The sequence below is a fragment of the Myotis myotis genome, unplaced genomic scaffold (assembly GCF_014108235.1).
Source record: "Myotis myotis isolate mMyoMyo1 unplaced genomic scaffold, mMyoMyo1.p scaffold_m19_p_1, whole genome shotgun sequence".
In the NCBI taxonomy this organism is placed as follows: Eukaryota; Metazoa; Chordata; class Mammalia; order Chiroptera; family Vespertilionidae; genus Myotis; species Myotis myotis.
This window is the reverse complement of record NW_023416313.1, coordinates 160,000,153-160,016,253: the sequence shown is the minus strand read 5'-3', so window position 1 is coordinate 160,016,253 and position 16,101 is coordinate 160,000,153. Positions and strand designations below refer to the sequence as shown.

General features: G+C 47.4%; 1 non-coding gene and 1 pseudogene across 1 annotated transcript; one reads left to right on the top strand and one right to left on the bottom strand.

The window, feature by feature from the left end:
* Positions 1-6,045, bottom strand: part of LOC118675280 — a 32,034-nt pseudogene extending 25,989 nt beyond the window's left edge.
* A 388-nt stretch (positions 6,046-6,433) lies between these two features.
* Positions 6,434-6,561, top strand: LOC118661631. Its single transcript, XR_004969411.1, has one exon. It is a non-coding gene; the product is annotated as a U8 small nucleolar RNA (small nucleolar RNA).
* The last annotated feature ends 9,540 nt before the right edge of the window (positions 6,562-16,101 follow it).

Here is a 16,101-nt window from a genome sequence, read left to right as displayed (position 1 = left end):
AGAGGAAGGGAAAGAGAGAGATAGATAGAAACATCAATGATGAGAGAGAATCATGGATAGGCTGCCTCCCATACTCCTCGAGCCCACAACCTATCATGGGCCCTTGACTGGAATCGAGCCTGGGACCCCTCAGTCCGCAGGCCAATGCTCTGTCCACTGAGCCAAACCAGTTAGGGCTTATTTTAAATCTTAGAACATATATACTTATGTGAATAGGGGCTTAAGCGCCTTAAGTTTTCTTTTCAAGGCCTGTGTGAATCGTTTGAGGAGGTGACTCAGCTGTAAATCCAGCAAGCAGAACTCATAAGCATGGTCAGACCAACCCACCAGGAGTCAAAATATCATCTCATCAACATCATCTCATCGCCTGATGACTAAGGACAATAGCTGACATTGCAGACTTCCAGGGCTGCACGTAGCTGCATTCCATTCCCAGCCTCTCCCTAGCCCAGTGGTCGGCAAACCTTGGCTCGAGAGTCACATGCAGCTCTTTGGTCCTTTGAGTGTGGCTCTTCCACAAAATACCACGTGCGGGTACGCACGTACAGTGCGATTAAAACATCGTGGTCCATGCACAGAAGTCGGTTTTTGGCCTGGGCGAGTCTATTTTGAAGAAGTGGCATTAGAAGAAGTCGGGGCCGAAACCGGTTTGGCTCAGTGGATAGAGCGTCAGCCTGCGGACTGAGAGGTCCCGGGTTCGATTCCGGTCAAGGGCATGTACCTGGGTTGCGGGCACATCCCCGGTGGGGGATGTGCAGGAGGCAGCTGATCGATGTTTCTCTCTCATTGATGTTTCTAACTCTCTCTATCTCTCTCCCTTCCTCTCTGTGAAAAATCAATAAAATATATTTAAAAAAAAAAAAAAAAGAAGAAGTCGGGGTACATTCGCTGAGGTCAACCCCTCAGATTGAGGGCATTTTTAGCAAAGGCCAGCTTAGGAGTACCCTAATTAAGTTAATAACAATGTACCTACCTATCTAGTTTAAGTTTAAAAAATTTGGCTCTCAAAAGAAATTTCAATCGTTGTACTGTTGATATTTGGCTCTGTTGACTAATGAGTTTGCCGACCACTGCCCTAGCCCATTCCCCTTTATAATCCTGTCCCCTACACCTTGCTGTAAGACAGGATTTGAATGCTTGTAAGCACCCTGTCTTCTTGGTTGGCTGACCTTCTCAATAAACGCCTTATATGATTCAACCCTGCCTTCATTATTGGACATAAAGATAAGCAGCCTGAGCCCACCCAGGGGTTTCCCGGTAACAAAGCCAGGATCCAGCTCACCAGCGAATGCAACAAACAGCACCCAAAGATGCAATAAAGTCTCATGTGATGGGGTAGACTGGTCCCTATAAACTCTCAGAACTACAAACAAAGCTCCTTCCAAGACAAAGCCCTGCAATTAGGAGACACTGTTGGGAGTGAAATCCTAGAGACAGGGTCAAATAGGAAGAAGGTCCAAATAAAAGAAAGGGAGGGACCTGGCTGGGCAGCTTAGTTGGTTAGAGAATCATCCAAATACACCAAGGCTGTGGGTTCACTCCCCAGCCGGAGCACATACAAGAATCAGCCAATGAAGGCACAAATAAGTGGAACAACTAATCAGTGTCTCCCTCCCTTCCTCTCTTTCTAAAAATCAATTGTAGAAAAAAGTAAGGGAGGGAAGCAGAAGAGGCAAATCTCAGAACATATGAGGTCATCTTTTTTGTTGTGGGTTTTGTTTTTTTTTTGAGGGCATCTATTTTTTTTTTAATGTGTTTATTGATTTCAGAGAGAGGAAGGGAAAGAGAGTTAGAAACTTCAATGATGAGAGAGAATCATCCATCTGCTGCCTCCTGCAAGCCCCCTACTGTATTTTTGTAAGTTAACACTTAATCCAAAAAGCAATGAAAATGTGAACTACAGGTTTAACATCCAGCCAAACTGATCTTCAAGTATAAAGTCTAGAGAGAGATGGTCAGGTAGAATAATCCTTACCTGTATCTCCTTTTTTAAAAATGTCTTTATTTTATTATTTTTTTGCTTTGTTTTGTACAAAACCATGTATTATTTCCCCCCCTCACAAAATCGAGTGGCTGTATTACAGAAACAAAACCAGATCAAAGACATGAAAAGGAAAAGGTCACTACTTATACTGAAAGGTAACAGTGCTAAGAATTTGGGTTCTGTGTAGAATTGTCACCAGCGCAGTAAAAATATTCCCACCCGGATCTTTTTTTTTTTAATCTTTAATTTCTTTATTGGTTAAGGTATTACAAATGTGTCCTCATCCCCCCGCCCCCACCCGGATCTTTTAAACTTGAAAGTGATCACATTAAAAACCTGAGGTTACAAGGGACCACAGTATGAACCAGAATTTCATTTTCCTTCTAAGACCCCAGTGGAAAAGGTATGTATTTGGAATGAGTTTCCGTTGGGAAAAACTGGCCATTGTCAGAAGGCACTGGGGTTGTTCTGGAGGCAAACGCATGGGAACTCAACGCCAGAAGCAACAAGCTCACTCCCATCCGAGCCCCCAACAAACGCAAGGAGCAAGGTCCTGGCTCCAGTGCCCAGGGGACCAGGGCCGCCTGGTCAGAGGCAACACTGAGGGCTTGAAAGGCAAATCTTCACTGTGGTTTTCTCTTATGTTATTTGCTTTCTGATGTTAAGGGGAAAGTTCTAAGGTGTTTACAAACACCTACCTATACCCTCTCATATGTAAAGCTTATACAACGGGTAGAAAAGATCCCCAAAAGATGTTCCACTGGCATTCTGGCTGCAACTGCCATTAGAGACTGTGAGGGGAGGGGCAGGGGCTCTGGGCATGGAATGGGGACAGCGATCCCACACCTACGCAGGGCAGGGAGGCCAGTGGAGAAACCAAGAGTCTCAAGTCATCTCCTCAGCAGTAGGAGTGGGCTCCGGTCAAGGCATTGCCGCGGCTCTTCCTCTGGGATGGCGTCCCACCCCGGCTGGCCGAGCACCTGACCCTCCAGCACACGCTCTGTTGCCATGAGCTCCGTGACCTGACCCGGCGTCTCCTCGCCGGAATGTGGGATCTCAGAGCGGGAGGGGAAGGCACGAGGCCCGGCAGGCCCCACCTCACTCAAGTCCACTCGCCCTGGTGCTGCAAGAGGCAGCGTGGGGACCTGCCCCCGGCCAGCCTCGTCATGAGCTAAATGTCAGCACCATCTACTTCCTTTTTCTTAGGTTTTCTTTATTTCTAAGAGAAAAAGAATGCACACAAGCAGGGAACAAGTGGGCCAGTTCACAGGGTGGCGTTGCCCTGGCCCAGAACCTTCCTGGCCGGTCCCAGGGACGAAGGGATGCCCCTCCGGCGCCCCCAGGCCAGCCCTCCAAGCTCAGGCTGCCTCGGCAAACAGAAACACCCACCGCAACCCAGCCAGTCACCCCAGTGGCCCCGGCGGGGAGGGTGCGGCCTGTGCTCCCTCCCGGCGCTAAGGGCGATCTGCGGGCGGGCGGGCGGGCAGGGCGCGGCCGGAGTCCTCACTAGAGAGAAAGCCCAGGGGGTCCCTTCCCCGTCCTTTGATTCGGGCGCCTCTTTGGGCGGCCAAAGCCTCGGAGGCGTCACCATCAGCGCGTTCTCAGCTCAGATAAGCAGGAATAAGGCCACTAGCAATGCCTTAGGGCTGTCCCTGCTGGCTGTCCCTCTGCCCACCACCAGATTGGTTCCTATTAACTTTGAATGCTCTCCCTTAAAGCAATGAAGGAAGTAAAAAGAAATGATTAGAAAACGTTATCCACAGAGGCGTAAGACAAAGCAAGACCGCGGGACAACCGAAATGATAGAGCCAGGAACGCCCACACCAGCACAGACACAGCTAGCATGCCCAGGGCACACCGTCACCGGGGAGACCTCACACCACGGGGGCCGGGGCTGGAGCGGGGAGGCCAGCGCAATGGGGAGCGGGAGATGGGACGCGTGCTTGGCCCGTGAGAAGGAAAACCCTGAAAGAGACCAGGAAGCTGAGGAATGTGTCTGATGATCCCCTGCGGCGGGCGGCGGGCGGGGGTCGTGCGCTCCCAGCAGCCCCCAGGCCAGGGCGCGGCGGGGGGCCGGGGGGCGGGGCCTGGAGCCGGAGGCAGAGGGACTCGGTCTGCAGGCGGCGGGGATACGTGCCATTGGGGGTCGTGAGGGTGACCCAGGGTCCTAGGATGCTTCCTGGCATATGGCGGCATCCCAGCAGGGGCGGGGCCCTCCGGGCGGGCGGGGGGGGGGGGGGAGAGTGATGCTGGCTGCGACCGTGGGAATCGCGCGGCCTGGCGGGGGCTGCCCCGGATCCTGGAACCTGGGCCTGGAATCTGACCTGGCTGGGGCGGGTGGGGCGGCGGCATCTGCTGCTGCATCAGAGGGTAGGGCGGGGGCTGCTGGTGAGGCAGCATGCGGGGTGCCCTGCTGCTCCCAGGGGCGCCAGGCCCGGCCTCCCGTGTGCTGGTGGCCCTGTGCAGGGTTCTGCCCCTGCTGCTGCTCCATTTGCTGGCGGGCTCGCAATTCCCGCATTTCAGGTGCTCCCTGCGGAAGTTCTGGCGTCCAGTGAGCAGCTGCTGCCTCTGCTGCTCTAAAGCCTCTTTCTCTCTGTCCAGGATCGTCTCCAGCTCCTCGAAATGCCGGAGTTTGATCTTTAGTTTCTTCACCCGTGTCTCAACCAGCAGCGCGAACAGGGACTTGATCTTTCTCTCCCACGGCAGCCAGGTGCTCGGCTTTGGTTGCTGCTGAGGGGAGAGCAGCTGCTGCGGCCGTGGCTACGTGTCCTTCGGACACCTCATGTTCTACTTTCTTCTTCCCAATTTCGCTTTCTCTTCCTTTACAAGTATCAGTGAGTTCCTTGTTCTCTTCAGACTCCTTTTCCTCTGACTTGACGTCCTCACTAACTTCACGATCCTGTTCCTTCTCGCTGTTCTTCTCATTGTCTCCATCTTGGGCTGTATCACCTTCATCCGCTTCGTTTTCCCCTTTGTTTTCTGCCTTTTCAGGCTGCTGACCATCAGCATCTGTTTCCATTTTTTCCTCTTCAGCTCCTTCAAGCTTTCCCGGCTCCTCGGGCCGGGCCTGCGATGCAGGCTCTCCAGGCCGCAGGTGGGATCCACTTTCCCAGAGGCTCGAGCTGCTGCTTGTACTTTCTTGACATGAGCTTCAACCAGTTCCAAGGGCACCTCCTCCCGACCGAGAAAACTCCTCCAAAGCCGCTTTAGCTGCAGCAGATGCCACTGGAGCTCCACCTCAGATGCCAGAAAGGCTACCTGCTCATGACGGGTTTCCTAACTGGCTGAAGGGGACCGGCTGGGATGCCAGGACCCCAGGAAGGCATCAGAGTTCTCCAGGTGCGGCTCCTCCTCGATGGGGAGCTGCAGGAAGTGGAGGGTGCACTCATCCTGAGTCCAGCTGCCCACGTGCTCCGACACTTTGTCCCAATCCATGTACATCTCCAGGCCTCCAGCAGCAGCAGGGCCTCCTGCTGCGTCCGCTCCCTTCCAGCGCTGGCACCTTTACTCTTTACAAGGTTTTTTTTTTAGTAAATATCAGTATGGAGACCAAAGTTCTGCAAATCAATTGGTTTTTCTTTGTTCTCCTCAGGAAAATTTAACATCTGCTGAGCAGCAGGGACCTGAGGTGATCGAAGGTGTAGAGCAGGGGTCTTCAAAGTTTTTAAACAGGGGGCCAGTTCACTGTCCCTCAGACCGTTGGAGGGCCGGACTATAGTTTAAAAAAAAACTATGAACAAATTCCTATGCACACTGCACATATCTTATTTTGAAGTAAAAAAACAAAACGGGAACAAATACAATATTTGTATTTGCATGTGGCCCGGGGGCCGTAGTTTGAGGACCCCAGTGTAGAGGCACCAGCCCAGAGCGGGTATCAGCCAGCACATTGAAGTGAGGCATAGCCCCATCGCCATGGGCTGGCTTTCCAGGTCCACTTGTTAATTAACAAGGCCCCACTGCTCTAGGAAGGCATGAACCCTCATCACAGCACACACATCTCCGGTCAAGTTCCTCTGACAAGCGGTGCTGGTCAGATATTCTTGGGGGTTCAGGCGATATTTTATTATTATTTTTAAATATATTTTTATTGATTTCAGAGAACGAGGGAGGGAGAGAGATAGAAACATCAATGATGAGAGAATCATGGATAGTCTGACTCCTCTACGCCCCCCACTAGGGATTGAGCGCACAACCCTGGCATGTGCCCTTGACTGGAATCGAACCCAGGAACTTTCAGTCCACAGGCTAACGCTGTATCCACTGAGCCAAACCAGCCAGGGCTTTTTACTGATTTTAGAGAGATAGGAACACCAATGTGAGAGTGGAACAACAATCGACTGCCTCCTGCACACCCCCTACTGGGAATCGAGTATGTGCCCTGACGGGGAATCGAATCAGCAATCTTTCATTGCATGGTGCACGGGACAACGCTCAACCAACTGAGCTACACCAGCCAGGCACCTGTTCTTCCTTTTAGAGGACAGATTAGAACATGATGATTGGAGTTTGCATTATTCATGATTAGTGTCTGCGTAATCAGGATTTACAATACCCTGATTGCTCCTGAGTCTTAAGAAAAGAAAAAATTATAATAAACAAGTAAATAAGTAAATGCTATAGAGAAACTAGGAATATTGTAAAAACTCAGACTACTGTTCTTTCTGAGAAATCAACCAAAGAAAAATATCAAAGTCAAAAAATCAAGTATGGAAATAAAGTGAGCTTTTTACTGGTAAGCTTGGTGGCGGACACACCCAGCTTTCTATTTGTCTCAAAACTCTTCTGAGCATTAGAAATATTTTCTAATTACAGCATCAATTAAGACCAGAAGGCTTTGTCACTTATGAGTGGGTAACATAGGGAAAGTTACCTAACTTTTCTGTGCCTCCTCGGAAAAAATGGGATAATAGTCTCTACCCCGTACATTAAATATGTTACTATTTAAAGCTCTTTTCCCCAATATTTTTATTTACTTTTAGAGAGAGGAAGGGAGAGGGAGGGAGAAAGATCCATGTGGGAGTGAAACATTGATTGGCTGCCTCCTGCATGTCCCCTACTGGGATCAAGCCTGCAACTAGGGCATGTGACCTGTCCAGGAATCAGACCAGCAACCTTTTGGTGCACAGGACGACACCCAACCAACTGAGCTACACCAGCCAGGGTTATAAAGCTCTCTTAAAAACACACAGCAAAAGATTGTTTGTTAAGTAAGTTAAATATTTTAAAGTTCCTGGATTAAAAATAATAAAGTTTACAAAGGTATAAGAAGAATCCTGGTAGTATATACTTGAACAGAGTGTTAGGAACAATGATTATAATGTCAAATTGTTTCCAGTTATCAAAAAAGGACCCACCATCTGATTAAACAAAATAATAGAATTGGAAGAAAGCTGCACAGATCCAATGATATTCAGCGTATTTCTAGAAGACACTACTGTGCGCTGCAGGGCTCAATTTCCATTAGATTAAACCCTTTCTTCACTCCAAGTTTGCAACTCAGGATAATTTAAGATGTGCTAGAAATACTTGCTGCATTTACAATGGACATCTGAGCAAGTAACAAATGATTCTAGCTCTCTCTTTTTTTTTTAGCTATAAATTTCAGTAATTTAACTAAATATACCTCAGGTCACAAATAAAGTGTGGGCTATAAAAGTAACCACAAAGGGTGATTTCATCATAAATTTCTAACAGGGCAGTCATGGTGGATAGTCATACCTCAGTCCTGTAACTTGCCTAAATGAAAGGTTATCTTTGCATTAAGCAATTCATGTCCATTGTTTTTTGTTTTGTTTAGGCTTTTGAAATGCCTCTATATCAGACCCACTCAATCAAACCACTCTCAGGAGGGCACATAATCTTGTTAATGATTCAATCCCTGCCTTGCTTTCTCCCACCTTCATATAATAATCTTTTTTTTTAAAATATATTTTATTGATTTTTTACAGAGAGGAAGGGAGAGAGATAGAGAGTTAGAAACATCGATGAGAGAGAAACATCGACCAGCTGCCTCCTGCACATCTCCTACTGGGGATGTGCCCGCAACCCAGGTACATGCCCTTGACCGGAATCGAACCCGGGACCCCTCAGTCCACAGGCCAACGCTCTATCCACTGAGCCAAACCGGTTTCGGCAATAATCTTAATTCCAAATGTATAAAAGAGCCCTGGCCAAGGAGGGTCAGTTGGTTGTGCGTCATCCTGTGCACCAAAAGGTTGTGGGTTTGATTCCCTGTCAGAGCACATGCCCAGGTTGTGGGCTCAATCCCGGGTGGGAGGCATGCAGGAGGCAGCTGATCAATGATTCTCTCTCATCATTGATGTTTCTACCTCTCTCTCCCTCTCCCTTCCTCTCTGAAATCAATAAAAATATTTTTAAATAAATAAAAAATAAATTAAAATTAAAATGTTCAGTGGTTGGAGCACCAGCCCTCACATGGAAGCATCTCAGGTTCAATTCCTGGTGAAGGGCATATACCTGGGTTGCAGGTTGATCCCCCATCAGGTGGGGTAAGTGCAGGAGGCAACCACTCGATGTGTCTCTCACATTGATGGTTTCTCTCTCTCTCTCTCTCTCTCTCTCTCTCTCTCTCTCTCTCTCCCTAACTTCCACTCTCTCTAAAAATCAATGGAAAAAATATCCTCGGGTGAAGATTAAAAACAATAAAAATGTGTAAAAGAAACGAGCATTTGAGATCTTGCTTCTTGGCATTGTCATCAGTTTGGCTCAAACTCATAAAAATTCTCTGTAAGTTTGGACCTTTTTGCATAGACAAAAGTATATCCTAACAATGATGATTTAAATGTTTCGAGGGCCTCATTTATGATGTCCATCCATTTTGCATATGACATTATACATAATATAATGTTTCATTTTAATGAAAGACTACTGCTAACACAGCCTGTAAAAATACATTGAAAAATTGTTTGTTGAACTGGATGTGGTCTTTGGCTTGAGCAATTTCCTCCTCCTCTCCATTCACGTCTTTGCCCAGTAAGCATCTGCAGACTTCTCTTCCACGTGGCACTCCCACAGCTCCAGCCATCCGGGTGGGACATCTTGAGGCCTCCAATCTGCATAGATGGCTGCCGCCCACCTCGCTCTCTCCCTCCCTGTCCTCCCTGGCAACTACTGCCTAGACTGCTCCTTCGCTCTTCTGGACAAACTGGGGGTGCTTTGTTTCCATAAGCGTGAGCTCCCGGGGCGTAAAAACTGGAGCTCACCGTTCTTTTTCTCTTGCTTTTGGCCCAATCAGTCCTTCCTTGGTGAATTACATTTTACTTCCAACAGACACAAACTTGGCTTTAACAAAAGCAGCGCCCTGTTAGGTGACAGTGGAATGTTTCCTGGGCCATGGGAGGGCCCGCTGGGAGCCCGCAGACCTCTGGAGGTCACTCACCCCACCCTGGCTGGGAAGTGTCCCCTCCCGCCGCCGCCGCCGCCGCCGCAGCGGGCGCCCTCGGCCGGCCGCCAGCCGCTCCCCTCTCGGACCTCGCAGCTGGGCCCCTCCACACCGCGGGGACAAAGGGGCTTGTGTCCTGCCGGCGCCAAACGGCCTCTACCCGGGCTGGGCGGAGCGCGCCCGCATGTGACCCTGTGAGCGGCCTGCGCCTGGGGCCGGTTGGCTAGTGGCTGCAGTCTCCCCAGCCTCCCGAGACCCCAGCCTTCACCCCTGTGGGAGTCTCCCCGGGGCGATCCCGTGGGTAGAACGTCCCCAGCGGCAACCGCGTGTCCCTCCCAGGATTTTTTAGCGGATTTGAGCCAAGTTCAGGCACCGCCGTCTGGGTGGGAATGTGACATTCCTTTCATCCAGTTCATGATCCAGGGGCTTCCTCCACCGCTCCGCTTTCGGGAGGGCCCACGCAGCTGCTCCCTTCGCTCCCCCCAGGTCGTTTCTGTTTTTGTTTTTATTTAGGTTCACACACTTTTGAGAAGCCGCTTTATCAGGCGCCCTCAAGCAAACCACCTCAAGGGTAAGAGTGCACATAATCCTGTCATCTTCCGGGAAGAAGAGGCGGGCCTAACCTTTACATAACTTGCCTACACGCCAGGACAGTGAAATAAATATTATTTTCCCATTCTGTCTTTCCATTCTTAGAAAACTGAGGTTAGAAGTTTTCCCCTCTGCGCCCTAGGCTCTGGTTAATAACTTCTTTGTTCGCCAAATCCTCCAGTTACAAACTTTACTAGACTCTTCCTTTCGCTTCACTCACACCATTCATTTAATGTCTACTCATAGGGAACTTGTTAAAGAAACTGCCTAATATTTAAAGCTGCATATGTACAGCTAGGGGAAATCTTCATATTGTAGAGGCTCTGTAGGGTATACTAGATTTGAATTGCATATATAAAATGAAAACAGTAATGGTTCCTAATGCACAGGGTTGTTGTGAAGATTAAATGAGTGAAAGTACTTAGAACAATATCCAGAATGTAGACCATTAGCCATTTACTTATACGTATTGTTAATAAAAAAGAACAAGGGGCAAAAGAGCATGTACAATAAATTTTTTAATATTTTTATTGATTTCAGAGAGAGGAAGGGAGAGAGAGATAGAAACATCAACTATGAGAGAGAATCATGGATCAGCTGCTCCTGCACACCCCCTACTGAGGATGGAGCTCACAATCTGGGCATGTGCCCTGACCGGGAATCAAACCCTGACCTCCTGGTTCATAGGTTGACGCTCAACCACTGAGCCATGCCGGCTGGGCTACAATAATTTTTATAAAAGAAAAATAAGTATATGGGTAAAATATTCCTTAAGAACTTCACCATCCTACATAATAAAAAGCTAATATGCAAATTGACCAAATGGCAGAACGACCGGTTGCTATGATGTGCACTGACCACCAGGGGGCAGACACTCAATGCAGGAGATGCCCCCTGGTGGTCAGTGCACTCCCACAGGGGGAGCACTGCTCAGCCAGAAGCTGGGCTCTGTGGCAGCGCTAAGGATGCCTGACATCCCCCAAGGGCTCCCAGACTGTGAGAGGGCACAGGCCAGGCTGAGGGACCCCCCCTCCCACTCCCACCCCTAGGTCCCGCAAGTGTACGAATTTCCTGCACTGCGCCTCTAGTAAATCAATAACAGTGGTTGCTCCTGGAGAGAGTAACAGAGGGGCCAGAGCAAGGCAACTTATTTTCACTGTATACCTTTCTATACCTTTTTAATTTTTTACCATGCGTGTTTGACATCTACGTGGAAAGATAAACTAATTTTTATTAATTCTTTAAATAGAAAATTATCCATCAGAAACACATTAAGAAAAAGTAATCAAATTTTTTAAAAAAAATGTATTTCTTTATTGGTTTCAGAGAGGAAGGGAGAAGGAGAGAGAGATAGAAACATCAATGATGAGAGAGAATCATTGATCAGCTGCCTCCAGCATGCCCCCCACTGGGGACTGAGCCCGAAACCCCGGCATGTGCCCTTGGCCGGAATCGAACCTGGGACCCTTCAGTCTGCAGGCCGACGCTCTATCCACTGATCCACGCTGGCCAGGGCAAAAGTAATTAAATTTTATGAGATGTAGAAGTCATATTACAATCTTTTCCATTAGTGTTATTTTGTTAAAATGATTACATATTGTAGTCACTGAATGATTTTTTAAATACTTGCTGCACAGTTTCAAATTATTGATGGAGCACAGTGCTTGTACCTCAAAGTGTGGTCCTCAGACCAGCAGCCTCAGTGCTACCTAGGAACTTGTTAGAAATGCAGGCTCTCAGGCCCACCCCAGAACTACTGAACCAGAGTCTACATTTTTTTTTTAATATATTTTATTGATTTTTTACAGAGAGGAAGGGAGAGAGATAGAGAGTTAGAAACATCGATGAAAGAGAAACATCGATCAGCTGCCTCCTGCACATCCCCTACTGGAGATGTGCCCGCAACCAAGGTACATGCCCTTGACAAGAATCGAACCTGGGACCCTTCAGTCCACAGGCCGATGCTCTATCCACTGAGCCAAACCGGTTAGGGCCAGAGTCTACATTTTAATAAGAATCTCAGGTGGTTTGTCTGAACGATCTTGTTTGGGGTATGAGAAATGCTGAGCTAAAAGATATAATAATAATTAAAAGACCCAATGTTTTACTCATCTCTAATCTTTGACCCCCCTGCCTCTCAAAATTGCTGTTTAGTGTTAGACCGACATGAGCAAAGCAAGGACGATGAGCCAGGTACAGAGTCACCAGGGTAGAAAGCCCCAGATGCAAGGGGCAAAACTGGGAAAACAAGATCCTGGCCCCCAGGGTAACCTATCCTCCCCTAGTATATCGCTGGCCATGTGATTTGGACCCCTGATCTTTCATATTGCTCATCAGGCAATTTAGACCCTCTGACGTTTTCCTCCCTGGAGATAACATCTAGGCCTCAGTTGTATTTCAGGTCCAGGCCCAGAAAAGCAGTAAAACCAGACGACAAGTGAGGCCCTGGCTACCTCAGGACCAGCTGCATTGACTAATGACCCCCTGTCCTGGCACTGGCCAATCAATGGAGACTGTGAGGTCCTCCCTGAAAGGAGCCAGGCTAGGAGATCTTGTGAGAGTTTAAGACATTTTATTACATTTTTTCACAGCGGGCTGAGACTGGTATGTCAGTGTCAGCCCTGAGGGGGTGGTTAGGTTCTCTAATATAGGGTAGAAGTATGTAATATAGGGTGAGGGTGTGGGTGCATAAGCAGAGGGGAGGGCATGAGTTGGTCAAGGAACTCAGGGAGGAGAGTGCAGAGGGCTGTCACGTAAATGGGGATTCATCTTATCTTGCTTCTGCAAGTACAAGCCATCTACTCCAAGCTATGGGAAAAGGCTTATATCAATATATATTTCAGAAAACATGTCCAAGCAGGAGAGATTTAGGATAGTTCATCCTAACCGAGACCACGATCCTGAGAGAGCACACCTGGAAAGCTGATGAATATTCTATTAAGACCCTCTCCTGAGATCTCCCCTAAGATTTCCACCTGCCAGAGAGAGATAAATAGCCCTAGCCAGTTTGGCTCAGTGGATAGAGTGTCGGCCTGTGGACTGAAGGGTCCCGGATTCAATTCTGGTCAAGGGCACATACCTGTAAGAGGCGTGCAGGAAACAGCCGATCAACGATTCTTTCTCATCATTGATGTTTCTCTCTCTCTCTCCCTCTCCCTTCCTCTCTGAAATCAATAAAAATATATTTTTTTTTTTTTTAAAAAGAGAGATAAATACACTCAGGACAAATAACCCAGTGCATGCTCTCCCTCTAAGGAGCATATCTGTACCATTCCCTTTCCCCTCTCCTTTCCACACAGGCACATATCCCCTAACCTCTAAGGCAGTGGTTCTCAACCTTCCTAATGCCACGACCCTTTAATACAGTTCCTCATGTTGTGGTGACCCTCAACCATAAAATTATTTTCATTGCTACTTCATAACTATAATTTTGCTACTCTTATGAATCGTAATGTAAATATCTGATATGCAGGATATATTTTCATTGTTACAAATTGAACATAATTAAAGCATAGTGATTAATCACAAAAACAATATGTAATTATATATGTGTTTTCCGATGGTCTTAGGCGACCCCTGTAAAAGGGTCGTTCGACTCCCAAAGGGACCGACCCCATGAGACTTGCAACCAGGGGAGCAATGGGCAGTGGCAGCTCATCTTGGACTAACTCCCTGAACCTGTCTCCAAGGCCCTCTTTCCTCTGACTTCCCAGTGAGCCAAAGCAGCCCAGTCTAGGCTCTCCTGTTGCTTCTTCTACGCCCTTCTTTGTTTTACTGTCCTAGGTGTATTTTTGCTGCCAATACCCTTTGGACCCAATACCCTTTGGCTCAGTGCTATGTAGTCCTTCCCTTTGGGTATCCCTATTCCCCAATCCCTTTTCCTTAAATAAATTCAATTTTTCTTTTTCTTTTTTTTAAAAAATATATTTTATTGATTTTTTTTACAGAGAGGAAGGGAGAGGGATAGAGAGTTAGAAACATCGATCAGCTGCCTCCTGCACACTCCCTACTGGGTATGTGCCCACAACCAAGGTACATGCCCTTGAGTCCACAGGCCGACGCTCTATCCACTGAGCCAAACCGGTTAGGGCTCAATTTTTCTTTATTCACCCTCTGAGATGGCTATTTAGCCTCTCCATGCACCTCCGACTTTAATCTTTCAGTTAGATGATTCTGGAAAACAAATTACTGAGTAAAAGAAGGCAAGCAAAATAATACAACCTGTACGACTCCATTTATATGATCTTCCAAAAGAGCTACACTAATCATGGTGTTAGAAGTCAGGATAGAAGTTACCTTTGGGGAAGAGGGAGGAGATAGACATTGCAGCAGGGTCCAAGGGTTGCTTTTGGAGGACTAGTAATGTTATTTGGTTATTTATGTTTATAATATTCTTAAGGACCATACACCTCTGATAGGTGTGCTTTTTGTGTCTTATATTTCAACAAAAAAGTTTTTTTAATTCTACTATTATCATCTACCTCAAAACCCTTGACTTACCTGGTTTGGGGTTGGGGCTGGGGTCAGGGACAAGGTGCTTGATGAAAAGATACTAAGCTGATAAAATTTCTGCACTCATTGAATTACTGGTAGATAACTCCCACACACTCATTTCAGAACTCCTGTACATTTTAAGAGGTGCCTACTACTGACTGCTTTCACCCAAAAGATGACATGAGTACAACAGAGCTTCAGGTGCTCCCTGAAGCGGTGGGAGGAGAGCACAGGCTCTGCTCTCTGGCTTAGTGGGTTTGGAGCCTGGATCTACCACTCAGTAGCTATACAGGGGTGGGCAAAAGTCGGCTTACCGTCGTGAGTACATACAAGTTTATCCGTGTATTGTTTATTGTGTTACAACTGTAATCCTACTTTTGCCAGCTCCTATATCATCGTAGGCAAGTTACTTGGCATTTCCGTCCTATGGGAGGATGACAATTATAGTCCCACTTTATAGGAATGCTCTATGTATTAAGTGGGATCATATATGTGAAGTGCCAGGCACAGTGCCCGGCATGTAATAGACCATTAGTGGACACTTATTTGAGTACAGGTCTTCTCAATCAATAACTCCCAAACACTACTTCACAGGTAATCATTACCTGCAGTTCAGGAAAATCACAGAAGACTTTCCGAAAGCCACTTTCCTGAACTCAGTTCAGGTGTCGTGATCGACGTGAGAACCAGAATCTGGAGTATCGGCAACAGGTTTTTCAGAAGCAGCTCTCATTCCATTGCCTTTAGCCAGCAGTAATGCCTGTGTCCGCCCACTTCCCCACAGCTCTCAGTACGGAGCTGCGCCTGTTTCTCACGCCTCCTGCTGCACTTTCCCAGGAGGTGCTCTAAAGCTTCTAAACTAAAATTTTCAGGTGGAAATACTTGCAAGCAAACTCCATGCTCTTATTTCTAACCCTCAAGAGGCTCAACATTCTCTTTGTCCACTTCTTCCCAGATTCCCTTGGCTCCAGGCAGCAGTGTAAAGGTGATGTAAAGGTGCCCTGACCGGTTTGGCTCAGCGGACAGAGCGTCGGCCTGCAGAGTGAAGGGTCCCAGGTTCGATTCTGGTCAAGGGCATGTTCCTTGGTTGTAGGCACATCCCCAGTAGGAGGTGTGCAGGAGGCAGCTGATCGATGTTTCTCTCCCATCGATGTTTCTAACTCTCTATCCCTCTCCCTTCCTCTCTGTAAAAAAAAAAAAAAAAAAAAAAAAAAAAAGGTGATGTAAAGGTGAGAACAAAGTCTCCACCCCAAGGATAGAAGGCGAAGTCTGATAGAGGGGTAGGAGACAGCCAGTGCAGTCTTTTTATCCTTGTTCCAAGGTGAAGAACTTTTTCAAGGCCTTTGCATTTTCTTTTTTCTAGGCCTGGCCCCAGGACCAGCAGCACTGTAGCACTTTTTTTTTTGAGAGAGAAACATTGATTTGTTGTTCCACTTATTTATGCCTTCATTGGTTGATTCTTGTGTGTGCCCTGACCAGGGATCGAACCTATAACCTTGGCGTAGCAGGATGACGCTCTAACCAACTGAACTACCCAGCCAGGCAAAACGTTTGCATGTTCAAAAGGTGGTTATTTCCAGGTAGTGGGATATAGGTATTTAGCATTTTTTAAATGATTTTCTGCATT